Source organism: Myotis brandtii, unplaced genomic scaffold, assembly GCF_000412655.1.
Source record: "Myotis brandtii unplaced genomic scaffold, ASM41265v1 scaffold344, whole genome shotgun sequence".
In the NCBI taxonomy this organism is placed as follows: domain Eukaryota; kingdom Metazoa; phylum Chordata; class Mammalia; order Chiroptera; family Vespertilionidae; genus Myotis; species Myotis brandtii.
Window position 1 is genome coordinate 417012 of NW_005363247.1, and position 19278 is coordinate 436289.

Genomic DNA, 19278 nt, shown 5'->3' on the forward strand with positions numbered 1-19278 from the left:
TTTGTGCACTGGGCCTCTAGTATATATATAATAGAGAAATATGCTAATTAACTGGGACACCGTAATGGGTCGACTGGACAGGAGGAGGTTGTAGGCGCAGCGTCGGGGGCAGGGCGGCAGGGGCCTCTGTTTGCCTGTGCTGCGGGAGGGCCTGACCAGCAGCAGCCACAGCTGCTTCAAGGGCCGGAGAGTGAGGCAGGGCTGGACCGGAAGGTGGGCAGCGCCACACGATTTCAAATGGCGTGCTGGGCTCCTAGTTATAAGTAATGCTGCTATAAACATAGGTATGCATATAGTCTTTCTGACTGGTGTTTTGGGATTCTCAGGATATATTCCCAGAAGTGGGATCTCTGGGTCAAAAGGCAGTTCCATTTTTTATTTTTTGAGGAAACTCTGTACTGTTTCACATAGTACTGCACCAGTTTGCATTCTCACCAGCAGTGCACCAGGGTTCCCTTTTCTCTACATCTTTGCCAGCACTTCTTCTTTGTTGATTTATTCATAGTAGCCATTCTGACAGGTGTGAGGTGATACCTTATTGTAGTTTTAAAAAATTTATTCTTATTCCCTAGCTGATTTGGCTCAGTGGATAGAGCATTGGCCTGTGGACATTTTTGTGTATGGTGTAAATAGGTGGTCTAGTTTCATTTTTATGCATATGCCTGTCCAATTTTCCCAACATCATTTATTGAAGAGACTGTCTTTATTCCATTGTATGCTCTTGTCTTTCTTCTTTAAAAGCATTGAAATTGTAACTTTATGACTTGGACAATCCTAGCCAATACCTCCAGTGTTCTTCAAGTTGGTTTATTAAAAAGTAGAAAGCTAATCTGTTCCCAAATGGCTTATATAATTATTTTCTTAAAAGAAGAAATATTTCTTAATCCCATGGTGGTAGTATAGAGGATCTTACTCTGTTCTTTGTTAACCTAGATAAAACTAATATAATGAGGGAAAGGAAGTGACCACACAGCAGCAAAGTATACATTAGAATCTTGCTTTAATGTGTTAATATTTCCAACAAGCATACAGAATAGCTCAAGTGTTATTAAATTGTCTATATTAAACAATCTGTCAAATGACACCTCAACTTCCATAATTATAGCACATGGTTAAAAAATAAAAAAGAAAGAAAGAGTATCATGTATGTTGGGTCACAACCACTTTGGGAGCTTTCCAGATGCAATCTGAAACTAGCCCCATACACGGAGGGCAAGGGGAGACTGAGGAAAGAGGCAGACTTCTCCACATTGGTATGTGGCAGGTTTAATAAACAAGGGAACTTACTGATGAAGCTTGTCTTGGGTGGTCACAGGATGAGTAGTTTTTCCCACCCACGCACCCACCAAATCTTAAAAGTTTATAGAGAGGCTTAATGGGGTCACTCCCATACACAGGAGGACTTAACAGCGTTCAGTCATGTGCCCAGTCCAGATGGTCTCAGCACCACATTACTGTCTGAACGTGTCCTTGGGCAGCTTCTAGTGCAGGGGAGACAGGGAAGGCAAGCAGAGTGCACATTCCATGCACTGGAGAGGGAGGGGGGACCTCCAGTTGCCTGGGACCAGCTCACGGGTCAAACCAGCAGGTCACATCTTCTTGGTGACATCCCCTAGCAATGTATTCTGCACACAGATTTCTAACCTTCCATTTGCTGTGACAAATGTGCTCTCACAAAGGAAAAAGACCTGAATATCGATTGTTGTGGCAATATAACTTTATGCTGCTATTTTTCGGTCTCTGCGGAATATAGCTTAGAACTAATTTCCCCTCTCATAAATGTGATGATTTTTTATCTATGACCTGCTTTTTTTGAGGACTTCATCCTACATTATTTTACTCATGAAATTTTTCTTCCACTTTCCAAAAAAAATGATGCAAATGCTTTCTTTACACATGCAGAAAGAGAGCAGAATGAAATAAAATAGAACGTTATCAATTAGTAAGACTGTATTAAAGGAAGATGGTGTTCATGGTGTTCAAAATATTCCTTAAAAGATAGAATTCTGTCCCAAATTGATCAACCTGACTGATTCTTATATATTTTCAGAGATATATATTTGTGATCAAAACACCCCTTATGTAACTCTTATCTTGTTGTTACTTACCTAAGTAAAGATTTAAAATACAAATAAAATGCATGTGTTTTGTTGGGGTTTTTTTGTGGTTGTTTTTTTTGTTTGTTTGTTTGTTTGTTTTTTTTGACAGTGTACCTTATACATCTTGCCAAAAAAATATTTATATTTATAAGCTTGAAACTTGAATTGCTTTGAAGCTGATTTGTTTTATGGATTTAAAAACTGGCACTAGATCAAAGCCATGAAAACAATTTTCAGCATAAATAATTTTTATCCAGGAAACGGGACAGTTTCACTTAAAAAAAATTTTGCCTACTTAACTAGTAGTCTTCATTTTCACTCATCTCATTAGAGGAAATGGTTGCAGCAGCTATCTTTTTTACTGTATAAGGAAACGGGGAAAAGAAAACTTCAGTAGTAAAGATAATGGCTTGCCATAACACTAGAAATCAGGAAATAGAGCAGAGTTTGTCCTCAATGTCACAAGTTCCCTTCAAATAGTACAGCCCTTATTTTTTTTAAATATATTTTTATTGATTTCAGAAAGGAAGCGAGAGAGAGAGAGAAATATCAATGATGAGAGAGACTCATTGATCAGCTGCCTCTGGCACGCCCTCCACCGGGGACTGAGCCAGCAACCCAGGCATGTGTCCTTGGCTGAAATCGAACCCAGGACCTTTCAGTCTTCAGGCTGACACTCTATCCACAACCAAACCGGCTAGGGCGTATAGCCCTTATTAACTGTAATGTTTGAGGCCAAGGGAATGAAACTAAAATTCTATCCTGATTTCTTTAGAAGTAATTGCTGGACATTTTGGCACCAGTAGTTGGATGTGAAATGCACCTACAGAGGAGGTATAACCACAGCCAAGGAAGTTCCTTGGTTGAGGGCAATTTAAAGGAAGTGATTCAACTCAGCATTAGCAGGCAGCACTCCTAACAGGGAGAGAGATGAATGCCCCAACCCAGGTGGATTCCACAGCACTCAGCACAGTTCAGCATTGCACCTTTGGGGTCCACTGGATCGATGTAATAAATTTACTGCAGATACAAGCTCCTCTAGGATTCTGATTGGCCTCATTTCCCAGGAAAAGTCACAAGAAAGAGGATAGTGGGACCAACTATAGTCCCATGGCTGCAGCTAGTTCATGGCTGACTAATAACTATTATTTCCCTCCTTTAGCTTCCAACAATATATAAGATATTCCACCATATTATTTGGGGAATTTCATTACTGAGTGGAATGACATCTGTAAAAGCTCCAATAGTTAGCATCTAAGAACCTCAATTCTGGCATCTAAGCACCTAAATTCTGTTTCAGCTTAGCCACAAACTAATTAGTTGACTTGGGAATAGATATTTTCAGGGTTTTTTATTATTTAATTCATCATCTTTAAAATGAGGTATTTGACCAGATTAGCCTTTAAGATCCTGGCTAAATCCAAATTCAGCGACAAGTATTGGTACTCAGACACACACATGCTGGAATGTGTGCATGCATCTCTCCCTATCTTCTGCAACTCAGCCTCCCTGGTATAGGTGGCATAGAACTTGGGTGGGAAGTGATAGAAGGAAGGTGTCCTTTTGGGTTATCATACTCCAGGTACAAATAACTCTACAATAATGGGATTTTAATTAAAGGTCATATGTTTATTTGGAGGTAGTATGTGTCACACTTGGGAATACTGATGTTCTGACAGCTTTACTGAGTGACATAAACACTTCCAGATTTGAGTGGAGCCTAGAGCACAGGACTCAAGCAGGTCCAGGTAGATCCCCCAGCAGGTGTCCTTTTGGGTTAACATACTCCAGGTACAAATAACTCTACAATAATGGGATTTTAATTAAAGGTCATATGTTTATTTGGAGGTAGTATGTGTCACACTTGGGAATACTGATGTTCTGACAGCTTTACTGAGTGACATAAACACTTCCAGATTTGAGTGGAGCCTAGAGCACAGGACTCGAACAGGTCCAGGTAGATGTGCAAGAAGCTTTCACCCCTGGGCCATAGGGCCTGCCAGGTGAATGAAAAGAAAAAGCAAGCAGGCATGGGAATATGAATACAGATATGGTATCATTCAAACTGTTAATAATTTTTTCAGGAAATTTAGATATGAGTACATATCAAAGTTTTCTTTCAAGCCTCCTACAAGGAAGCCTCCTAAAATGGGTCAATTAAAACATTTATTTCAAGGTTTAGACATTTACTCTGAAAGAGGGGGTCAGTTATATAAAATAAAATGGAAACGGAGTGAAAAGAAAAGAATATCTGTTTGAGGATCATTGGACTCCTAATGAACAGTTGTTGTGTCAGTGAGTAATTAATTTTCAGGAAGGGCTTTTAGTCCCATTAAAATATGTTAAAAATTACATAAGCAAATTTCTTTCTAGAAAGATATTTTGAATTGTCTTACATGGACCACATTTGGATCAAATTTCCTTTCACAAAGCTTAAAGGCAGTAATCAGGAAATAAGGAAACATATAATAATAACAAATGCAATTTGTCTTAAATTTGTATGGACCATAAAACAGAATCTCAATATATTGTTTTAAGTAAGAAAAAAAATGTCTAATAATCGAATTTGTATGCCCTTTTCAGAACGGAACAAATGCAATAGGAAATAAAAACAAGTAATGTCATGATAAATGCAATAATTCATTCAATAAACTTGATTTAATGTAGAAAATTTGTCATCCTTTGAACAAAGAACATACACTTTTCATATATCCACAGGAGATGTATAAAACCATCATGTACATTCATAAAGATGAAAGGCTTTAATCAAAGCGTAACACAGAAAGACTGGAAAGGATATTTATCAGACAGAACTATTTTATTCTGCTTCCCACAGCAGTCCTCACTCTAACAGATTAAGATCCCAGGAGCTAGAAAGAAGGAAGAACCTTAGAGTAGAGACAGAGTCTTACAATTTTATTTGTTTCTGTGCTCTGCAAACTGCCATCAGTTAAACCTGCGGTGAGGCCCAGGCAGGCGTGCTCATCGGTAATGGCTGTGGCGAATCGCAGAGAGGAGCTGACCTGTGCCTCGCCCATTCGGCTGGGAATCTGAGATTGACAACCTCACCAGCTCATTAGGTCCATGTGGCATGAAAGGCAGAGAACTGAGAGAGGCGCAAGGGGTGTCGGTAACAGAAAGAATAACCCTGGACAGCTTGGAACCCACCCCTTCCTATAATGCCAGTTGTTTGCAGGAGAGGGCCTTATAACAATGGAAAAGAGTTTGAAAATTGGCTGAGAGGAAAAAAAAATAAGATTAGGCATGTCTTCAGGAACCCCTCGGATGGGAGGAAAAGATTTGCAGCCTTCTGAAGCAAAGGATAAGGGGTGGTCCACCTAGGAAGGAGTCATTTGACTTCATGGCATGGGGAGAACACCACTGAGGAGCAGTGAGATGGGTTATTTCCCAAGGGATGCCAGCACAGAACCAAGACAGATGGTGGCTGATAAACGGTTGTCCCCTCCTAGCTGACGCCCTACAAATTTTTGTGTACGTCCGCCTTCCAGCACCAACACGACAAAGAGTGGTAACATCAAACCTTGGTGGAGACGATAGATAACGGAGAAACAGCCCTAAGTCTCACTTTTTCAACATAATGTAATAGAGAAATCAACGGAATTTCACCAAATTTATGATTATGTGTCTAGATTAATTTTTTTTCACATAAAGCAGAATGGAGGGTCTCAGAACCAGAAATAAAACAGAAAAAAATTTAATTTCATTTTTACATACTGTACTTATGACTTGTGAAATTCTACCTGCAACACCATATTTTTACAGGATTTTTTACCCTGTGCTCAGCTGTTCATGGGCCTTATTATGTCCTATAATTTTGGGCCTTATTATAGCCTGTAACCTTATGAGAGAGAGATTTAAATTCAGTTATATAAAATACAAAGTTTGAAAAGGAAAAAATGTTCTTTAGTGTGAAAATTTTTCAAAAATTAAATACTATCAGTACTGAGGAAATACACAATTTAGAAATTAGGAAGTCATTTATGACCTTGTTAAAACCACATTTATTGAACACTTACTACAGTATTAAGCCATTTGCATGGGTCACCTCGTTTGCTTGACCCAACAATTCTATGAGAATGATGATTATTAATTCTATTTTGCAGCTGAAAGAACTGCCTTACAGAGAATTAAGTAAACCCTCTGGATCACACAGAGAACGACTGAGCCCTATGTCCAGCCCAGCATAACCCTCACACTTTACCAGCTCAACTGCAAGAGTCAGGCCATCAGGTAGGAATCAATTGATGCTACTAAAAACAGAAACAGAAAACCAAAATTTGAAGTAGCAGTTTTGGTTTGTTCGTTTGTTTCTATCAAAAATAAAGGAAGTTTGAAGCCAAGCAAACTGAAGATGTGTGGTAACTTCACTTGTCATCAGAAATTGTGCTCCTTTTAGCTTCTTGCCCCAGCATTCTTAAGGCATGACCCTCATCCTCATGTTCATCTTGCATAACCACAGCTCTGTATCCTTCGCCCAATGGCTCCCTGGCTCCCTCTCCCCTCCCATTCCTTTGTAAACATCACTCTACTCTCTGCTTCTATGAGATTGGCTGTTGCAGATTCCTGGTATAAGGAGGATTATGTAGTATTTATTCTTCTGTCTGGTTTTTTTCACTTAGCATATGTCCTCCAATGACAGGATTCATGTTCATCCATGACTGTTTATCATGCCCAAAAGACACAATTTCCTTCCTTTTTAAGGCTGAATAATAGTTCATTGTCTGTATATTTTACATGTTCTTTATTCACTCATTTGTCTATAGATATTTAGGTTGTTTCTATGTCACGGGTATTGTAAATAATGCTGCAGTGACCATGGGAGTGCAGATATCTCTTTTGAGATCCTGATTTCAATTCTTTTGGATATATACCCAGGAGTGGGATTGCTGGATCGTATGGTAATTCTACAGTGTATAAGAGTTCCCTTTTCTCCACATCCTTGCTAACACTTACCTTTTGTTGATGTTGTTGTTTTCTCTCTCTGTGTGTGGGTTGTTGTTTTTTATACCAGCCATTCTAAAGGTGTGAAGTGTTATCTAATTGTGGTTTTGATTTCCATTTCCCTGATGATTTGTGATGCTGAGTACCTTTTCATGTACCTGCTGGCCATTTTTAAGTCTAGGGAAAAATGATAAATATCTAGGAAAAAAATGTTATACTCAAAGATTTTGCTAATATTCAAATGCTTGCCTTTCATGTCTCATGTTTACTTTTCTTACAACTTTAGAAATTCACTATATTATAATCATTTAAGCAAATGATATGCACAGTGAGCAATGTGTTCTGATTAAGGCCACAGAACCCTTTTTTCTACCAGGCTGCACTCCTTAAGGGCTTAACTTTTAGTTAGTTTGTCAGCTAATGATAAGAATAGAAACTCAATTATATTTCAATCCCTGTGGGTATTGTAAAAATTCATATGCAGAATTATTGAATTTAAAAATGCATGGATTTCAAGAAGAAAGGGGCACATTAGTGTAGGTATGAATATATAGCACAGAGAAGTTGTTTGCTGATTAACTAAAAATGTGAACACAAACAAATTCTCATGTCTCCTGTCAAAATGAACAAGTAATTATTGTGATCACCATGATACAGATACAATGTGATATTCCTGTTACTTTCAGATTTTAACTTTGTGTATTATTTTCTCACTTTAAACTATATATTAACCAGTTTCTCAAATTAGTATTCATTATAAATGGCTTTGCTACATATTAGTCTAATAACTGCACTATCAGTTAATTTGTGTTATACATACCTCATTTCCCTGCTTCTACCTATTAATAAAAAACCCAAATACCCGTGGTCCCAATTAAAGCTGCTGATTTTAGCATGGCCGGTGTGGCTCAGTGGTTGAGCATCGACCTATGAGCCAGGAGGTTGCGGTTCAATTCCTGGTCAGGGCACATAGTCCTTGTTGGGGGCTCCATCTCCAGTGTGGGGCATGCAGGAGGCAGCCGATCAATGATTCTCTCTCATCATTGATGTTTCTCTCTCTCTCTCTTTCTCCTTCCCTTCATCTCTGAAATCAATAAAAATATATTTTAAAAATAAAGTTGCTGATTTTAATTCGCCCCTGCTCCCCTGCCTTCTCTCTGAGGTTGGACTGTCTGTTCAGTGTTTCTTAGTCTCTGGATCTATTTTTGTTCATCAGTTTATGTTGTTCATTATATCCTACATAAGACCGTAGAACCCAGTTAGCAACTTCATCACAGCTTTGTTTTGGTAGATGAAGAGGCTATCTTACACAAAGCAAAGTGAGAAAATGAAGAAAATTTCTCCAAATATATATATATTAAGGTCTCATTATTTAAACAAAATAGAAAATATTTAATGATGGACTTTTGACAAGGAAAATGGGTATGACCATCAAAAAAGAGAAGGGGGTTCTCTATTAGCATTTCTTCAATCTTGTCCTTCAGCAACCTGCAGCTCTAAGTCCACTATATTCATGCTTACATGCTTTGGCTTCTCATTTTAAAACACCTACCATTATTCAACTAATGCTGTTGTATATATTGAAAATACACATTGGTAAAAATTCTAACCTCTAGGGAGCATTTACTATTCACTTTCTTCTGATGCTTTTCATCTGTAAGCAAATGCAAAAAGTATAAATCAGCAAACCAAATTCATGTTTTCTAAGTTTTTTTCCATACTTATAATAGGCTCTTAAAAAGATTCTGTATACATAAAGTAATTCATAGGATAAAAAGAATTTTCACCCTTAAAGAATCCAGTATTCATTTTCTACAGTTGAAATAGATGACCAATTTGACAGACACACTCAAAAAAATACAGCCTTTATGAAGGACAGTAATTCCTGCGAGGACACCATACTTCAACAATTCCTTGGTAAATAGTGCCACCGTGTGGTATTTTATTCTAAAATGAATTTGAACATTGCATTTAATAATAAAGAATAACAAAAGTATTCTTACAATATAACATTACAAAAAACCTTATGGGCAATATTTACTAAAATGCATAAATATTCATTATATGGAGTTTTATGTAAATAAATATTTTTCCATTAAATATTTTGTGTATATTTCTAAATAGTTTTACTTATTTTCATGTAAAATAATTCCCCTTTAAACTTAAACATATGTCACTAAAAAAACAAAACAAGAGAAATTGAAAACATAATGGCCAAAAGCATAAGCTAGTTTTTTAAAGTATTGGTTTCTATTTGGTGTTCCAAGACTATAAATGTGTGCTTTAAAATATAATTACATTTTTGCTTTAAAATATAATTACATTTTTGCTCAACTATTGTACTCTAGTTTTTTAAAAGTATTTTTAAGGTTAATTAGATTTATTTTTCCTTCTTTATATTTCCAGATTCACTGAGGATTTTAAATTATAATGAAATTAATAGGCAAACTAGAAGGAAACCTACAGGGTATATAAGGTTTGTTCTCATGTTCAGAGAAGAAAACAAAACAATAAAACAATTTTAAATATCTCCAGGAAAGATAAAGCACAATTTACCTTTTTCATATATATATATATTAGAAGCCTGGTGTCTGTGCACCAGTGGGGTCCCTCGGCCTGGCCTGCAGGGATTGGGCCGAAACCAGCCTGGTGCACAGATTCATCCAGGGCGTGTCCGGCCCATCTGGCCCAGTCTCCATTAACCGGACCCCAGCAAGCTAACCTACTGTTTGGAGCATCTACCCGCGGTGGTCAGTGCGCTTCATAGCAACTGGTCAAATGGTTGAACAAACAGTCAGATACTTAGTGTATTAGGCTTTTATTATATAGAGTATATATTTATAATATATATATATATATATATATATTGATTTCAGAGAGGAAGGGAGAGGGAGAGAGGGATAGAAACATCAATTATGGGAATCATTGATCAGTTGCCTCCTGCATGCCCCACACTGGGGATTGAGCCTGCAAGCCAGGCATGTGCCCTGATCAGGAATGGAACCATGACCTCCTGGTTCATAGGTCCACGGTCAACCACTGAGCCACACCAGCCAAGCCACAATTCACCATTTTTATTTTGAAAATCTTTATTGGTAGCCATTCTTTCTTACACCCTACCCAACTCTGTCATTTGACCGAGGTTTCTTGTGAATTTGTTCTCAATTAGAAATTGAAAAGTGGTTCCCTAACTTCTTTAAGTTCCTCCTTGCCTTATTCTACTCCACTCAGTGAAGATTACTTCATCACACCTACATACACACTAACAAACAACACCTGTTCATAGGCATAACAAAACTTTCTAAAGAGTGTGAAAAACAATGTGGTAAGTTTGAATAACAAAATTACCATTTTATTTTAATTTAAATAAATACATTTTATATGTTATATAAACATATAAAATAAATAATTGTATTCTAATCTATAATAATAAAAGCATAATATGCTAATTAGACTGGACAGCCAAACAACCTACCGGACGTCATTCCGGATGTCCTTCCCGATGAAGCCACTGTGGCGGGGGCCGAGGCAGAGGTGATTAAGTGCGATCAGGTAGGCAGTCAGACAGAGTGGTTAGGGGCAATCAGGCAGGCAGGTGAGTGGTTAGGGGAGATCAGGCAGGCAGGCAGGTGAGCAGTTAGGAGCCAGCGGTCCTGGATTGCAAGAGGGATGTCCGACTGCCAGTTTAGGCCCGATCCCTCACGGACATCCCCCAAGGGGACCTGGATTGCAAGAGGGTGCAGGCTGAGCTGAGGAACCCCACCCCTCGTGCACAAATTTTGGCCTCTAGCTTAAAATAACAATTTTATCCTGCTAAAATGTGGTGATCAAACCCCTTAACTCTTCAAAGGAAAGTTTCTTGGATATAGAAAGCTTAATTAAAAACATAGTCTTTCAGGTGAGACCCACTTGGCATGTGAGAGAAAAAAGGTACAGAGAGCTTAAACTAATGAGACAAGACTTTTATTTATAAATGAAAATCAAGCCTGGACAGTGTGGCCCAGTGGATGAGCATGAACCAGGAGGTCAGGTTTTGATTCCCAGTCAGGGCACATGCCCAGGTTTCAGGCTCAATCCCCAGTGTAGAGTGTGCAGGAAGCAGCCAATCAGTGATTTTCTCTCATCATTGATGTTTCTATCTCTCTCTCTTTTTCTTCCTCTCTGAAATCAATAAAAAAAATATATATTTTTTTTAAAAAAAGGAAAATCAATTTCATCAAAATCTACAACTGATTTCAAATAGTTTTTTAACCGAATCTAAAGAGAATTTTTCCTTAGAGAAAATTATCTAAAGAAAGTGAATAAGCATATTGAAATCCTATTAATTATTTTATAATATTTTCTCTTTACAAGTTTTGTTGTTATTAGCATTATCTTCAGATAGCTCATGTAATATCACCAGTTCTTCTGTCTCAGACAGTTTAGCTCTTATGTGATAAGTTAATTAAGTTATTACTGAAATTCTGTGGGGAAGGGTAAAGCTATCCTAATGACTGCTATGTCTCAAATGTTAGAAATGGTATTGTGACTAAACAGCATTATTTTTTCCTGCCTAATCAATAATTATTAATATCCAATCTTATCCTGTGACTAATTATAAGCACAATATTACACACAGCAACATATCTATGACTATTCTAAAATGGGTGTAGGGCCAAAAATATAATTTTCATCCTCACTTTCTAAATTCTTCTGTCTCGACTAATCAAATTAACATTAACTGGAGAACATAACCGAATCAATTATGTATATACATATGGGGCTTTCATAAGAATATGAGACCTGAGGCTATATCGGGCAGTGAGGCTTATAGGCCATCTTGACCTAAGGACAAAGTGGAGGTTGTGGTTTGAAACTTCAAAGTGCAAAATGGATTCACATCTGGAGTGGATCCAGAGACTGGAAGCATGGAACAGAGTGCGGGATCTTGGAGGGAAGATAGGGGAAGGGTGAGTGGGTGGGAGGTAATCAACCAAAGACCTTATATGCATATATGCATAACCCATGGACACAGACAATAGGGTGGTGAAGGCCTGGGGCAGGGGTGGAGGTAGGCTGGAAGGGACAATGGGGGGGAAAAGGGGACATATGTAATACTCTCAACAATAAAGAATTATTTTTTTAATGGATTCACATGAAGATACAAAAGCAAATGTTTTGTAAATAAATGTTTGATGAGCCATCTTTAAAAATGAGACACAGAGAGGACTTTAATCAAAAGGACCTTGCTTGTCATACCTAGTTCAGATTAGACTATAGTTATCTGTGATGATAGCTCTCTTCCTAGAGCAGGTCCTCCATCTAAATTTCTTTCAGGGAGTTAGGGGAAGGGCAAAGGTTTTTTTCTGAGTGTTTGTTTCTTAAAAATAACCAGCTAAAAATGATCACTATCCTAAAGAGGCATATTTTAGGGTGAGTGGCAAACTGTGCTCCCCATCATTAGCTAAAATACTTTAATTTGTGCATTAAAATGCTTTTATTTAAGGCAGGAAAAAAGTCAGAGATGTGAAGGAAAAAGCTTTATTTTCTCTTTTTGAGACATGACATCAAAATCTGTATATCAATGGATGCAGATAAATCCATAAACAATGTTCTACAGGAAAATTTTATTGCAAAGTGTAGGTGGGGGAAAGGGTAGTATCTGCTGGCCAGTGATTGAATGAAGTATTGGAACAAATTAGAAAAGTTAGTAAGACTGTGCTGAATGGAGCAGATAAAGAAATCTTCCCCTTTCCCTCCTCTTCCACTCAAAAATAGAACAGAAAGAGGAAGATTATTACAAGAAATTAAATTTATTGTAACAAATTATTAAATCTAAGGTTGTTTTCTCAAGTGTGCATAGCAACTGAAATTTAAAATATTTAATAGAGGAAATTTCACAATATTTCAGGTTGGGCATACATATCATGGAACACAAGTTTAATCAGTATTTTATGGATGATTAGTTTAAGAAATGTTATTAAGTTAAATCTGGGAACAAGTGTAAAGTTAACATGTGGGTAAAACTGTGTTTTCTAATACTTTTTGTTAATTTTTTAAAATCTCACTTCTTTTATAAATAAATAAAACCAAAGATATTTATTAGGCATCATTAAGTATCTGATAGTATACTATGTTTTAAAATCTAGTTTCTCAAGAAAAGTGAAACAAATATCACAATTATAATGAGCTTCTATTTTATTAAAAATTAAAAGTAGTTTTTAAAAAGTAATCCATTCTCAATAGAGAGCAAAGTTTTAGTAACCTGTGGCTTTTTAAATATTACTTATTCACTCTGTTAGTTCTATTTAGTTCCTTTCCTTACAGTTTGGCCAACTTTAATATAACAAAAGTCCTGAATTTTAGGACATTTAAACTTACTTATTATAGATCCCCCCAAAGATAAAAACTGACCTTTTCCTACTATTTCAAAAGTAGTTCAACTTCCTAAATTCAAAGTATCAGCAATGAGTCAGCCACAAATCAGTATAGTCAGTATTTTGAAAGCAGAAGTTGGAAAGGATTTTTTGTTGAACGATTATCTGTTATGTGCACATATTCCATTTTGCTTCATTTTTATAATAGTATCAAAAAGCTTGGAGAATGCTAAAGTTTTCTATTTTAAATCTTGTAAATAGTGTCTATCTTTTATAAAACATTGCTGTTGTATGGTTTTTGGTTTTCATTTTGTTGTTCTTAATACAATTCTGCTTTGGTTTGTATCTTCATAGATTTTCATAATAAAATAAAGGAAGGGGAAGTAGAAAAAATTAGAAGTTTTACACAGGAGATATAAATTCAGTAAATGGAAATCAATTATTGATCATAAATAAAAGTAACTATACAGAGAATAAAATGCAAAGTAAACAATGCTCCACTGTGCAATGGTTGTCGTAACAATAATGTAGCGACAGCTTGATTATCATCACAAGGAAGCTGGTGTGTCCACACTACGGAATATCATGCAGCTATTTAAAAAGTAAGTTACATCTGCTTGTTTAGTCCATGTAGAATGTCTATGACACCCATTTTCATAAAAAGGGAAATATATACTATGTTGTTTATGCGCACAATTGATTAAATAAAATAATAAATTTAAGTCCACAGAAAACTGATATGATTGGCTGTCTCAAGAAGAGTGCAGAATTACTGTTCACTTTATTTACTTTTTATTTTTTGACCTGTACTAATAATCATATATTATACATAATTTATAAAAACTAACAAATCAAATAATATCAGGAGAGAAAGGTTCAGAAATAACTGCCATTGTTATGGATAACTGAGTGATGGCATGTTGAAGACTCAGCTAGTTTTCTAACCAGAAATTGTATTTTAAATACAAGATATGGTCAATGTATCATATAAACTCCACTTGGCTTTTACCAGTTCCTTATATACTAGTAATCATTAGGGCTGAAATGGAATCTGTTTTAAAATTGACATTATGTCAGTTTTGTTTCTTAAAAGTAAATTTAAACATGTTGTCCTTTGACATATTCTAATTGACATGTGGTTGATTTCTTTTTTACATTAAAGTATCACTGACATACAATATTATGTTAATTTCAGGTGTACAACATAGTGATTCAACACTCATGTGCCTTACAATATGATCACTACAATAAGTGATGATCATATCACCATACAAAGCTATTACTGTAGTTTTTACTCTTTTCCCTATGCTAACATTACATGTGTGACTTATTTTATAACTAAAGGCCCGGTGCACGAATTCCTGGTCGAACTCCTGGTTGAGGGGACAATTTGCATATTAGCCTTTTATTATATAGGATGGGACATCTGTACCTCTTATTCTCTTTCACCTTTTCATCCCTCTCCTCTGGCAACCATAGTTTGTTATCTGTAGCTATGAGTCTGTTTTTTTGGTGTGTTTTTTTTTGTTCATTTGTTTTGCTTTATAAATTCCACATATAAATGAAATCATATGGTATTTGTCTTCCTCTGACTTATTTCACTTAGCATAATACCCTTTAGGTCCATCCGTACTGTCATAAATGGCAAAATTTTATTCTTTCTTATCACTGAGTAATATAATATTCCATTATATATTCCCCATCTTCTTTATTCTTTCACCTATCAGTAAATACCTAGATTGCTTCCATATATTGGCTAGTGTAAGTAATGCTGCAATAAACATAGGGGTGCATATACCTTTTCAAATTAGTGTTTTTGTTTTCTTTGGATAAATACCCAGAAGTGGAATTACCGAATCATATGGCAGTTTTATTTTTAATTTTTTGAGGAATGTTCATACTGTTTTCCATAGTGGCTGCACCAATATACAATTATAAGAACAGTGTAAGAATATTCCCTTTTCTCCACACCCTCACTAACACTTGTTATTTGTTGACTTTTTGATAACTGCCATTCTAAAAAGGTATAGGTGATATTGCATTGAGGTTTTGATTTGAATTTCCCTGATTATTAGTGATATTGAGCATCTTGTCTTATGTCTGTTGGCCATCTGTATATCTTCTTTGCGAAAATGTCTATTTAGGTCCTCTGCCCATTTTTTACTGGTTCTTTGTTTTTTGATGTTGTGTTGTATTCATTTTTTTATGTATTTTGGTATTAGCCCCTTGTCACATATACCATTTGCAAATATCTTCTCCCATTTAGAAGGTTGTCTTTTTGTTTTGTTGGTTTCCTTCACTGCACAAAAGATTTTTAGTTGATTATTTCTTTCTAAAGAACATTCCTTCAAATGTGACAAAAATTATCCAGATCCTGAACTTTTAAAATTTGGAATGGCTATGTAATGGCTTATCTTACTTTAGAATGGCTGACACAGATTGTAAGAAGACACTACTATGGCCAGTGATGGTGAACCCTTCCAGTGATTCTCAACCTTCTGGCCCTTTAAATACAGTTCCTCATGTTGTGACCCAACCATAAAATTATTTTCGTTGCTACTTCCTAACTGTAATGTTGCTACTGTTATGAATCGTAATGTAAATATCTGATATGCAGGATGGTCTTAGGCGACCCCTGTGAAAGGGTCGTTCGACCGCCCAAGGGGTCGCGACCCACAGGTTGAGAACCACTGCCTTAGACTATTTGGAGTAACATAGTGGAGATCCTAAAGTTGGATAATTGTTGAAATCCATTCAGAACAGTAATTAGCAACCTAGGAAAACTGATAAAAAAAATCTATGTTATCATCTTCAGCTTAGGTAACATAGATAATATGTTTTAAAACTTGGTAGACAAATTTTAAGCATTTCCATATGAGTAATATGGAGCTAGTATGCTCTGGTCTCTTTCTTGCCTCTCCACAATCTCCAACCTACTTCACATTGAACTTTGCTGACTACACTGTCTAAAAGAGTAAAGATTATATTCATATTTCTTTTCTTATTTGGTGGAATCATTTCCTATTTTGACAAATCAAGGAGTAAATGATAATGTAGCCCATTTCCCAGATATCAAGATCTCCATTTTTGCATAACACAATGAAATTTTTAAACAGGAAAAGGAAAAGGAAGAATTTAATTAGTGGGGAAGTATGAAAATATACTTTAAAGAATATCCAGGAAAGGAATAAGGGCATTTGACATCCTCTGAGAGCTTTCTATATAACTAAAGCAAATGAGAAAAGCAGATGTTACCAATGGAAAATGCAAAGCTGAAATACCCTGTAGTTACCCAACAACACCACCATGAATGGTTCATAGATGCCAGGATATTCCTCTGACAGGAGAAGTCTCTGAAAATTCAAATATATGTAGATAAATTTTAGTGCAAAGATTATGATATTAGGTCTAGGAATACACATTTAAAGAATTGGTTTCTCTGAAAGAGAGGCCAAGGATGTATGAAGTGCAACAATAAGCCCAAGTCGTTAATAACATAAACCCAGATTTATTTTCTATAATTGAATCTTTCCTATTTACATTAGATTCTATAGTCTTTAAATGACCAGACCCAGGTGATCCAAGATTTTTTAGACCACTTCAAACCCTAGTTGTATTCTGTTCTAACTCTTATAAGACAAAAGAATACCAACACACAGAGAAGAGGACATATGTGACTACAGCACAGTATTATTTTACAGATGTTATTTCCATACAAGTTATTTCCAAAGGCCCCAGGCAGAAAATAATGTTCAAAAGATTTGAAACTGCCAAAACCGGTTTGGCTCGGTGGATAGAGCGTCGGCCTGCGGACTGAAAGGTCCCAGGTTCGATTCCGGTCAAGGGCATGTACCTTGGTTGCGGGCACATCCCCAGTAGGAGATGTGCAGGAGGCAGCTGATCAATGTCTCTCTCTCATCGATGTTTCTAACTCTCTATCTCTCTCCCTTCCTCTCTGTAAAAAATCAATAAAATATATTTTTAAAAAATAAAAAATAAAAAATAAATAAAAAATAAAAAAAAAGATTTGAAATTGAGTATCTGAGAAATATGGAGAAGTGAACTCACAGGCAAAAGATTTGTTGTCAGTCTTAAAGAAGAGGTTTGTAAGTTATGAAAATCATTAAAGAAACTAAAAAGAACCTTTTAAACTTACTTGTATCTCTCACTTATGTGAGTGAAAAATAAATAATTATTAGAACTGTTTTCTTTACATAAAATTTTAAAACATACAAATTTAATGAAATTTAACACTATTAACAGCTCCTTTTCCTAACGTCAAAAGCAGACTTCTTTGCTCACAAACCGAACTGCTTTTTCTTTTTAAGGCTTTATTTATTTATTTATTTTGTTAATGCTCACCCAAGAATATTTTTTCCATTGATTTTTTTTTTTTTTAGAGAGAGTGGAAAGGAGGGGGAAACACATGGACTTGTTGCCTCCCGCACGCACCCTTGTTTCTGGTGGGGATCAAAGCCCACAACTGAGGTGCATGTCCTTGACAGGACTCGAACTCAGGACCCTTCATTCCACGGTCCAATGCTCTATCTGCTGAGTCAAACCTGCTAGGGTAGAATTGCCTTTTTAAAATGTGAAACAATTATGAATGTTTATTCAAGCTGTTTAAACATGAATAATTATGAACAGTCATCATTATATAGTGTTGTTTATTGGTCACCATTCCACCAGGCTTTCAAAATAATCTTGAAAGTAGCCTAATAGACTGAGACTAGTCATTACTAGAACAGGAGCAAATAAGCTAATTTTTAAAATTAATCATGCCTATTTGCCTGGCTGTAATGGTAGATGTTGAATAGCTACTCATATCAGACATTGTTATAGGAACTTATAGGTTTTATCTTGTTTGATATTCAAAACCAGGACATTAAACAAACTGTAAAAGTTACACAGCTAGTGTGTGGCAGAGCTCAGATTCTAACCCAGATCAGTCTGATTCTAAAGCTATACCTTTTTTCTTAAATTGCACTACCTTGTTTAACAATTGCTGAAAGAACCAGCTCCTTACTTATTTACAGTAGCTTATAAATGAGAACCACGAGTGTTTTTTAAGTAATAGTCACTTGAGAAAAAAAAAATTTTCTGGATGAATGAGTGATTGAGTGAATAAATGATCGACTTACTCATCTTCAGAATCAGTCAGACCATCTCCCAACTTTCCCAGATAAATAATGCATTTTTAACTTTTTTTAAGAAAAAATTACAGTTTAGGAGAAACCAAGATGGCGGCATAGGTAAACACCAGAAATTGCTGCCTCGCACAACCACTTCAAAAAGACAACCAAAAGACAAAACAGGCATCATCCAGAACCACAGGAAGGCTGGCTGAGTGGAAATTCTACAACTAGAAGGAAAGAGAAAAGCACACTGAGACTCAGAGGAGGTGTGGAAGTAAAGTGCAGAGGTACGGAGGCGCACATGGAAAGGGCTGGCAACTGAGGACACGGTTGTCTTTTTCAATCGGGAGGGAGTCTCAAGCTCCCGACTGCTCTGAACTCCAGTTCCGGGAGAGTCTCTGGGGACGCAGACTCATACGGGGAGAAACTGGACTGTCTGGCATCAGTCTGAACTCGAGGGCGGCTTTCTCTCAGATGTGCTTGCAGCGATTACCAGGAGGGAGTCAGCTCCCGACTGCTCTGAACTCCAGTTCCGGGAGAGTCTCTGGGGACGCAGACTCATACGGGGAGAAACTGGACTGTCTGCTGGCAGTCTGAACTCGAGGGCGGCTTTCTCTCAGATGTGCTTGCAGCGATTACCAGGACACTGAGACGTGGAGCCTCTTAGGGTAGGCCTGAGGAGCAACCATAGCTGCTTGCTCCGCCCTGTTGATCCCCTGAGACCCC